This window comes from Triticum dicoccoides, chromosome 5A (assembly GCF_002162155.2).
Source record: "Triticum dicoccoides isolate Atlit2015 ecotype Zavitan chromosome 5A, WEW_v2.0, whole genome shotgun sequence".
In the NCBI taxonomy this organism is placed as follows: Eukaryota; Viridiplantae; Streptophyta; class Magnoliopsida; order Poales; family Poaceae; genus Triticum; species Triticum dicoccoides.
In genome coordinates, this window is record NC_041388.1 from 647,550,070 (window position 1) to 647,561,220 (window position 11,151).

The 11,151-nt window shown below is 40.3% G+C and overlaps 1 pseudogene; it reads right to left on the minus strand.

The window, feature by feature from the left end:
- Window positions 1-4,233: 4,233 nt before the first annotated feature.
- On the minus strand, window positions 4,234-4,690 carry LOC119298260 (annotated as a pseudogene).
- Between the last annotated feature and the right edge of the window lie 6,461 nt (window positions 4,691-11,151).

An 11,151-nucleotide genomic window follows, 5' to 3' on the forward strand; every position in this document is an offset into this window, starting at 1 on the left:
ACTCCGAACAACATTCGGGTTACTGCATATACATATCCCTACAACCCTAGCGTAACCGAACCTTAAGTGTGTAGACCCTACGGGTTCGGGAGACAAGCAGACATGACCGAGACGACTCTCTGGTCAATAACCAACAGCGGGATCTGGATACCCATGTTGGCTCCCACATGCTCCACGATGATCTCATCGGATGAACCATGATGTCGAGGATTCTATCAACCCCGTACGCTATTCCCTTTGTCTATCGATATGTTACTTGCCCGAGATTCGATCGTCGGTATCCCAATACCTCGTTCAATCTCGTTACCGGCAAGTCACTTTACTCGTACCGTAATGCATGATCCCGTGACCAGACACTTGGTCACTCTGAGCTCATTATGATGATGCATTACCGAGTGGGCCCAGTGATACCTCTCCGTCATACGGAGTGACAAATCCCAGTCTTGATCCATGTCACCCAACAGACACTTTCGGAGATACCCGTAGTCTACCTTTATAGTCACCCAGTTACTTGTGACGTTTGGCATACCCAAAGCACTCCTACGGTATCCGGGAGTTACACGATCTCATGGTCTAAGGAAAAGATACTTGACATTGGAAAACTCTAGCAAACGAACTATACGATCTTGTGCTATGTTTAGGATTGGGTCTTGTCCATCACATCATTCTCCCAATGATGTGATCTCGTTATCAATGACATCCAGTGTCCATAGTCAGGAAACCATGACTATCTGTTGATCAACGAGCTAGTCAACTAGAGGCTCACTAGGGACATGTCGGTGTCTGTTATTCACACATGTATTACGATTTCCGGATAACACAATTATAGCATGAATAAAGACAATTATCATGAACAAGGAAATATAATAATAATGCTTTTATTATTGCCTCTAGGGCATATTTCCAACACAAATGTAGTAAGCAAACAAAAAAGAATTGTTTGTACACACACAAGGTCCGTGTTGTGGAGATTGCTTTGGAGACCTCTTGAACATCACTAGTGTCCCGTTGAGATGAATAGTAGAGTTCAACATAAAAGGAAACAATTGTGTTTAAGGGATCATTGGCCATTGCATGTTATTACATTTTAAAATCATGGTCACATGTAATTAGCTTAAACTGAAATAGTGGCAACAAAGCACTAAACCAAAGTTTAATGAATGAATATCCAAGTGTGTTTCGTCTGTCCTTTGCTTTTGACGCTTTGTTTTGCCTCAAAGTGTATTTGAATTAGCATGGGCATTTTATAATATATACTGTCAGTAGAGTGCCTCTGCTGAAGAACTGAACTTAACAATCGAGACTATATAGAAGATAGAATATCTCCCGTCGGGCGCGCCTATATCTCGCCTTCAGTGAGTCTCGCTGCAGACTCGCTGAAGGGCGAGCGAGCTGGGACGGCCCACAAGCGCGGGAGGCCATTCTTTTTTTCCTTTTCTACATTTTCTGTTTTCTTTTTTTTCTTTTGTACTTCTGTTTATACTGTACAATATTATAAAAAATATATTACGAAAAACAATCTTCAATTTTTTTTGAAAATATTTAACAAGTATTTAAAAATGTTGAACAAGTAGTAAAAACATGTTGAATAAGTATTTGAAAAAAATGTTGATCAAGTATTTGAAAATTGTTGAACAAGTATTTGAAAAATATTGAGCATGAATGGAAAACAAGTTGAACAAACATTTGAAATATATAGAATAAGTATTTAAAAAATGTTGATCAAGTATTTGAAAACATATTAAACAAATATTTGAAAAAATGTTGATAGTGTATATAAAAAATGCTGAACAGCAATTTGAGAAGATGTTGATCATGTATATAAAAATGTAGAATGAAAAACACAAAGAAACAAAAGGAAATCCGAAAAAATGAAAACAGAAAAATAAACAAAATAAACCAAAGAAAAAGGAAAATGAAAAGAAAACTAAAGAAACAAATGGAAAACCCCGGAGAAAAAAAAAGTTTTATGTAAAATAATGAAGAAACAAAAGCAAAATAATGAAAAAAATGGAGAAGAGAAAAGAAAAGAAAAGAAAAAAAAGAAAGAAAACAAAATGAAAAAAAGGAGAAAATCGGCACGACTTGCTTCATGTAGGCCATGTCCTTTATGTTATTCCGAACTATTGGGCAGGCACACTGGATAGTCGCGCTTCATATGTTCGCGGCGATCCCTGGTGCTCCCCTTTTCCCTTCTATTTTTCTTTAGACTCTGTGCAAAATGGACTACCCCAGTAATGACCACATCCAAGAAAACTTCAATGCAAAACTTAGTCCGAGGACACGCTTAATGCAATAGAATGTTGCAACCAATTTCAAGACGCAAAGAAATTCAGAGGTCGACTGATTTTGGGGAGACAACAAGACGATCAGAAATGGGCCTAATGCATTTCGGTTAGCACAACAAATCATTACCTGGGCCAGGCCCATCCTGCTAGTACTCTGTTGAAGGTACAAACTATTCCATTTCTGTGTCTAGAAAAACTATTCCATTTTCTACAGAGTTCCATGTTTCCAAATAAAAATAAATGACACTACAGTACTCTACTAAAGGGGTACCCTATGCTATGGCATCATGTAATATTTATCCTGTTGTCGATCCTGGCGGTACAGAAGTCATGCATGATTCACTCAGAGTTCTAGCGCACCCGCAATTTCCACCTGAAAATTGAAAAACTACATAGCACCCGAAAATGATTTCTTTGGTGGTGATGAGCATGCAAGTGATTGAGTTCGTGTTTTTCTGGATAGGGCTTGGTCCACGACATAACGCATGTTATGTTGTATTTTTTTGGATCAAACTTAATCGATGTGGTAGTTTTTGGATGAACTATATGCATGTTTTAATTTGAATTATTTGATTGGATGAACTATATGTATGTTTATGGTTGTTTTGTTGTGTACGTTGAATTTAAATCATGCAAATGATTGAAGAAATACCATGCAATTGTTTGAAATGAATGTTAAAAAAGGTGGAAGAATAAGTCAAAAAGATTTTAGGGAGTTAAATATAGGGTTTGGTTAGGTTTGGCACAACTTAACTCCTTAAATATGAAGGAGTTAAGTTTAGAAAGGCATATATGGAGATACTCCCTACGTTTAATTTTTATAAGGTGTATTTGTTTTTTTATAAAATTCCACAATGTAAGGTGCATTTCTTTTAATTCATTAGAAATTCCATTTTCAGCCCTCTAGAAAAAAGGATAGTATCTCTCCCCTGATTGCATGTATCTCTCCTTGTAAAAAAGGAAAGTATCTCTCTCCCGATTGCGTGTATCTCTTATTTTTGTAGCCTAAATGATTTACTTACCACTAATCAATGATTTAGCCAAGGTTATTTTTTTCTAACTTGTGTATAATTATGTGCCTTGGTCACCGTGCCAAAAATTATACACCTTACATAAATGATTGAAGGGAGTAAATTATAAGTGGTTGACTAGAGATGCTCTTGGTGTTTGTTAATAATATGGCATATTGGGTAGTTTCAAAGGAACTCCGAGGGTAGAGGGGTATGGTGGATGAAGTGGAGCAGGTGAAGCAACCATTTCTCTGCTCCAGTAAAATGAAATAGATGCTACTCCAGCTCTAATCCACTAAGAAAATGAAGTTGAGCTGTTTGAAACAACTGTACTGAAATCATGGAGTGGAGTTGTCCAAAACCTACACTCAATCCGACAAGAACCAACTAGGAGCTCCTATATGAAGATCGCCCGTGTTACTAGATTGGTGGATCTAGTTTGTTAAATTGACTCGACGACTAGGGCTTCGGGGCACTAGTCCTTAAGGGTGCGTGCATGAAGACTTCTCGGGTGTAATTGAAAAGGTTTGTCCGGCTCTGACAAGTGGCGCGTGAGCGGCTTGTTCTGGCGGTAGTGGTCGTTTCATGGTCCAAGAACCCCTATGTAATGTTTATTATGTTTGAAATGCTTTGTACTTTTGGTGAACTATTTTTAAAGAAGACTCCGAATTCAATTGACTGTGATAGACCTTCATAATCATTCGCCCTTAATGTTCAAAGTATGGTTGGTAGAATGGTAGAAACTTATGTCTACTCGTATATTTATAGTAGCTAGTCCAAATAGATGTTGGTTTATCAAGGTTCCATGAAAACATGATGCAAATACTGCACTAGGATCAATTTATTTCTTCCATCAGCAATTCATCATTGGCTAGCACACCATAAAGACTTGGTAAAAAGTACAAATACAGAGACATGCATATGCGCGAGATCTATTAAGCAGTGACAGCTATCTTCATGCCTTGCTGGCAGTGACCCGGAAGGCTGCAGATGAAGAATGCTTTGCCTCCGTGGGCGAGCTGGATGTGGTCATTGCCGGAGGTGTAGGTCCTCGACGGGCCCGAGACCCTGCATGAGTTGTAGTCGCCTTCTCCCACCTGCACCACGTTGTGCATACTAGGGTTGTACTTGAACACTGCGTGCATTAGTTAACACAAGAATACAGATCAGAACACAGTATATACATTAAGAACAACCAATCACCCGATCTTCAGAGTTCTCACCAAGCACGTTGCCGGACTGGATGTGCTTGCCACCCTCCCATTCGGAGACACCGAAGCTTCATCCCTTGTTGTCACCAACGGTCCACTCCTTGCCATGGACGACGGTGGTTGCGCAGCAAACGACCAGAAGCAGCACCAAAAGGCTGGGTACGATGGTTCCCCGTGCCATCGTTTTTTTTGACTATGTACTACAAGGCAGCAGCCTCACAGTCTTTTATTAAAACTCAAAGCAGAGTAGTACAAAGTTACAAAGTTAAGAGAGAGGAGGAGAGAGTAATACTTACAAAATAAGTGATTAGGGTAAGGAAGCTATCCAAGAGGTTAAACTATTCCTATATTTACATTTGATTCTATGAGCTAAAAGAGAGATGTCCTGCAAAAAATTCCTCCTCCATGCCCTGAAAGAAGGTATTTCATTCCTGAAGACCTTCCCATTCCTTTGTATCCAAATATTCCAAGTGGCAGTGAATACTACATCAGGGAAAAAAGGATGCCCAAAATCTCTCCTAGCATCAGAAGCCATGTCAAAAGTGGTCTGGTCTGGCTGCGGATTCCATGAAATACCCAGATAATTCCAGATACGTTGGCTAAAATTGCAGGCGAAGAATAGGTGTGCTCTGTCCTCATGTGATGCCAAATGGCATAGAACACAAGTGTCATCCTGTATGATCCAGTGCCGTCGCTGCATCATGTCTCTAGTGTTTAGACGATCCATCAGAAGGAGCCAACGAAAAACCTTAAACTTCAGAGTACAAGAACATTTCCAAATCCACTTAAAGATGGGGTCAACCACATTGTCCGAAAAGCATGACAAGTAGTATATCTTGGACTGATAGTCACCAGTCTTGGAAGGCCATTTCCAGACATCTTTAACCCCTTCTTGAAGTTGAACCATATTAAGGAATACCTGAAGTTGATTGAACTCCTCAAAGGCCTCAACAGACAATGGTAGATGAAGGTTGTCAGATGGTTCGGGTAACTCCAAAATATCCTTGACTGTTAGAGTGTCATCAATGACAAAGGAGTGGAGTCTTGGAAATTGAAGCCGCATGTTAACCGTTGTGTTGTTAAATTGCCAACGGTCAAGCCAGAAAATCACTGTATCCCCCGATCGTACTTGTGGAACAGCCAAGTTACAAAACTTATCATAGAGCTTGAGTACATCTCTCCACCAGAAAGAACCGCAGTTTTGCGTGACTTAGGGGGCACAGAAGCGTAATAAGTGTCCCAGATAAGAGATACCCATGGTACGTCCATCTTATTAAGGAACTTGAAAAGGTGCTTGATGAGTAAGGCATCGTTTTGAATGCCCAAGTCCAAAACTCCCAAACCACCACAAGTTTTAGGACGACATACCAAATCCCAAGCCGCCAAAGACTGCCGAGGCGTATCCGAGTTCCCTCTCCACAAGCATTGTCGCATAATCCGCTCGATCTGCTTCAATATACCCTGCGGTAATGAAAGGGTGCACAAGAAATATATTGGCATAGAACTTAGTACAGACTGCAAGAGTTGTAGCCAGCTGCCTTGATTCAAGAGACAAGAAGACGCAGATAATCGTCTTTCAATACGATCCACCAAAGGCAACAGATCATAAATTGTTGGCCGAGAAGTGCCCATTGGTAGGCCGAGGTAAGTGAATGGCATAGTACCAACATCACATCCAAGCAATGCAGCAACACGTGTGCCTTCATCATCAGTCATATTGATTGGTATCAAAGAGGACTTACTGAAGTTCACCCTGAGGCCGGTTGATTTGGCAAAGACATCAAGCATTTGTTTGAAAGCAATGAGCTGACTATCAACAGCTGGAAGAACGATGAGCGTATCATCAGCATATTGCACGATCGGATAGTCCATCGAGGTAGTTGGGATTGGCAATGTGAGAATATTCCTGGAGCACATCTCGTTTACAACCGATTGGAGCAAATCCACCGCGATCACAAAGAGCAATGGAGATAGCGGATCACCTTGACGAACACCTGAACGACAGACAAAATGATTACCAGGCACTCCATTCAGAAGGACTGAAGAGGATCCTGTCGATAGAATGCTGTCAATCCAACTAGTCCAACGGTTATCAAAACCCTTACATTTCAAAATCCTAAGTATCAACTCATGCTCAATGGTGTCAAACGCCTTTGTGAAGTCTAGTTTCAGGAGAATGATAGGCCTTTTGGAAGCTTTGCATTGGTGTATGTATTCAAAACACCATGCCAAACAGTCCTGGATGGATCGACACCGAAGAAAACCATATTGGTTTCGGTGTATACATTTGAGGATCACCCCTTGAAGACGATTTGCCAAGAGCTTCGTTAAGAACTTTAAACAAGTATTGGTCAATGATATTGGCCTAAAATCACCAACATATTCAGGGCTTAGTTTCTTCAGAACGAGGGTGATAAGAGACGTGTTTAGACACTCCAAATTACATTTCCCTTCATAGAATTCGTGCACCAGTTTCATAAAGTCATCCTTCAAAATATGCCAACATTTCTTTAAGAAAAGCCCAGTAAACCCGTCTGGTCCCGGAGCACGGTCGGTAGGCATAGACTTAATTACCGCATCCACCTCAGCATCTATGGACCAGTGCCATCGTTGGTGCTGCTCTTGACTTCTTGTCGCTACCGAATATTACAAGAACAACAAAATTAAACAATGGTCGGTACCTCAAGTGATTGCTTGCGTTCGGTCTCCTTCTCGTATCATATATATAGCCAGTCAACTAAAATCATTGTTTTAATGTTCTCAAATAATGAGAATCTTTCTTTAAATGATACAAATAAACAATTGTGATATGCAATGTTACTTAGTATATGCTACCAATCCTCCAACTTATATAATCCGATCTAGTATTAATGGAAATTAACGAGGATGCATTTATTTTCCTACTCTTAAGATTTTGAAAATATTTCTTTTTCGTGGATTCATTAGTGGTATATCAGATATTTATATATACTAGTATTAGATGATATATTTGTAATAGGAAAATTCTGAAATAAAAATATTTTAAACAAGGAGAAGTCCCTAATCTAGAGTTTTCGACCATAGCTGCTAAAGCTGTTGGGGAAACTTGCATGGAAAACAAAAAAATTCTATGCATACGCAAGATGTATCCATGGAGATGCATAGCTATGAGAGGGGGAGAGCATCTTCATACCCTTGAAGATCGCTAAGCGGAAGCATTTTTCAACGCAGTTGATGTAGTCGTACACATTCACGACCATCCCGATCTGGTACCGAACGTACGACACCTCCGCATTTAGCACATGTTTAGCTCGATGACGTCCTCGCCTTCTCGATCTAGCAAGGGGCGTGAAGTAGTAAATGAGTTCTGACAGCACGATGGCGTGGTGACGGTTGGTGATGAAGAACAATCTCCGTAGGGCTTCGCCAAGCACTACAGAAACTAGATGGAGGATAAACTAGAGGGGATAGGGTTTCCAACATACGGCTTGGTGAATCTTGATGTGTTCCGGGTGCTAGCCCTCCCCCTGTATTCATATATTGAGCCATGGGGTCGAAACTTGGAGAAAAAGCCTTCTCAGAGTCGGTTTTTCCCGCAAGGAAGAGTCCTTCTCGGACTTCCAGGACCAGACGCCACAGTCTTTGGCGTCTGGCCCAGACGCCATGGGTCTTGGCATCTAGCCCAGGGCCAGACGCCATTGGACCCTGACCTCTGCAAAACATCCTTTTGCACCGATCTAAAGCCCCATGGGCCTGACCCCTTGGCCTAACCATATCATCCTATATATCAATCTTTACCTCCAGACCATTCCCGAGCTCCTTGTCATGTTTGTGAACTCATCCGAGACTCCGAACAACATTCGATAACCAACATACATAACTCATATAATACTATGTCATCAATGAACATTAAGCGTGCGGACCCTACGGGTTCGAGAATGATGTAGACATGACCGAGATGCTTCTATGGTCATAACCAATAGCAGGACCTGGATGCCCATATTGGTTCCTACATATTCTATGAAGATCTTCATCGGTCGAACCTTTATGAAAACATACATAATTCCCTTTGTCCATCGGTATGTTACTTGCCAGAGATTCGATCATCGGTATCTTCATACCTAGTTAAATCTCGTTACCGGCAAGTCTCTTTACTCATTCTGTAATACATCATCTTGCAACTAAATCCTTAGTCACTTTGCTTGCAAGGTTTCTTATGATGTGTATTACCGAGAGGGCCCAGAGATACCTCTCCAATACACGGAGTGACAAATCCTAATATCGATCTATGCCAACTCAACAAACACTTTCGAAGATACCTGTAGGGCATCTTTATGATCACCCAGTTATGTTGTGACGTTTGATAGTACACAAGGCATTCCTCCGGTATCCGGGAGTTGCATAATCTCATAGTCGAAGGAATATTTATTTGACATCAAGAATGTAATAGCAATAAGCTGAACGATCAATATGCTAAGCTAGCAGATGGGTCTTGTCCATCACATCATTCTCCTAATGATGTGATCCCGTTATCAAACGACAACTCATGTCTATGGTTAGGAAACCTTAACCATCTTTGATCAACGAGCTAGTCTAATAGAGGCTCACTAGGGACAAGCTTTTTATTTATGTATCCACACATGTATTTAAGTTTTCAGTCAATATAATTCTAGCATGAATAATAAACCTTTATCATGATCAAGGAAATATAATAATAACCATTTTATTATTACCTCCAGGGCATATTTCCACCAGTCTCCCACTTGCACTAGAGTCAATAATCTAGTTCACATCGCCATGTGATTAACACACATAGTTCACATCGCCATGTGACTAACACCAAAGAGTTTACGAGAGTCAATGATCTAGTTCACATCGCCATGTGATTAACACCCAAAGAGTACTAAGGTGTGATCATGTTTTGCTTGTGAGAGATGTTTAGTCAAGGGGTCTGCCATATTCAAATCCATATGTATTTTGCAAATTTCTATGTCTACAATGCTCTGCATGGAGCTACTCTAGCTAATTGCTCCCACTTTCAATATGTATGCAGATTGAGACTCAGAGTCATCCGAATCGGTGTCAAAGCTTGCATAGACATAACTCTTTACGACGAACTCTTTATCACCTACATAATCGAGAAACATTTCCTTAGTCCTCTTAGGTAACTAAGGATAACTTTGACCACTGTCTAGTGATTCACTCCTGGATCACTATCGTACCCCTTGCCAAACTCATGGCAAGTTATACAATAGGTCTGATACATAGCATGTCATACTTTATAGAACCTATGGCTGAGGCATAGGGAATGACTTTCATTCTCTCGCTATCTTTTGCTGTGGTCGGGCTTTGAGTCTTACTTAACTTCAGACCTTGTAACACAAGCAAGAACCCTTTCTTTGACTGATCCATTTTGAACGTCTTCAAAACATTATCAAGGTATATGCTTTGTGAAAGTCCTATTAAGAGTCGAAATCTATCCCTATAGATTTTGATGCCCAATATATAAGCATCTTCACCGAGGTCTTTCATCGAAAAAGTCTTATTCAAATATCCTTTTATGCTATCCAGAAATTCTATATCATTTCCAATCAACAATATGTCATCCACATATAATATTAGAAATGCTACAGAGCTCCCTCACTTTCTTGTAAATACAGACTTCACCATAAGTCTGTATAAAACCAGATGCTTTGATCACCTCATCAAAGCGTATATTCCAACTCCAATATAATTGCACCAGTCCATAGATGGATCGCTGGAGCTTGCACACTTTGTTAGCACCTTTAGGATCGACAAAACCTTATGGTTGCATCATATACAACTCTTCTTTAAGAAATCCATTTAAGGAATGCAGTTTTGACGTCCATTTGCCAAATTTCATAATTATAGAATGCGGCAATTGCTAACATGATTCAGACTAACTTAAGCATCACTACGGGTGAGAAGGTCTCATCGTAGTCAACCCCTTGAACTTGTCGAAAACTTTTTGCGACAAGTCGACCTTTGTAGATGGTGACATGCTACCTCTTGAGCTTGCGTTGGTTTTCCCCGAAGAGGAGAGGATGATGCAGCAGAGTAGCGTAAGTATTTCCCTCAGTTTTTGAGAACCAAGGTATCAATCCAGTAGGAGGACACGCTCAAGTCCCTCGTACCTGCACAAAACGATAGCTACTCGCAACCAACGCAATTAGGGGTTGTCAATCCCTTCACCGTCACTTACGAGAGTGAGATATGATAGATAGTATTTTTGGTATTTTTGGTATAGAGATGCAAAGTGAAAAGTAAAAGGCAAAGTAAAAAAGCAAAGCAAGATTAAAGTGATGGAGATTGATATGATGAGAATAGACCCGGGGGCCATAGGTTTCACTAGTGGCTTCTCTCAAGAGCATAAGTATTCTACGGTGGGTGAACAAATTACTGTTGAGCAATTGACAGAACTGAGCATGGTTATGAGAATATCTAGGCATGATCATGTATATAGGCATCACGTCCGTGACAAGTAAACCGAAACGATTCTGCATCTACTACTATTACTCCACTCATCGACCGCTATCCAGCATGCATCTAGAGTATTAAGTTAAAAACAGAGTAACACTTTAAGCAAGATGACATGATGTAGACAGATAAATTCATGCAATATGAAATAAACCCCATCTTGTT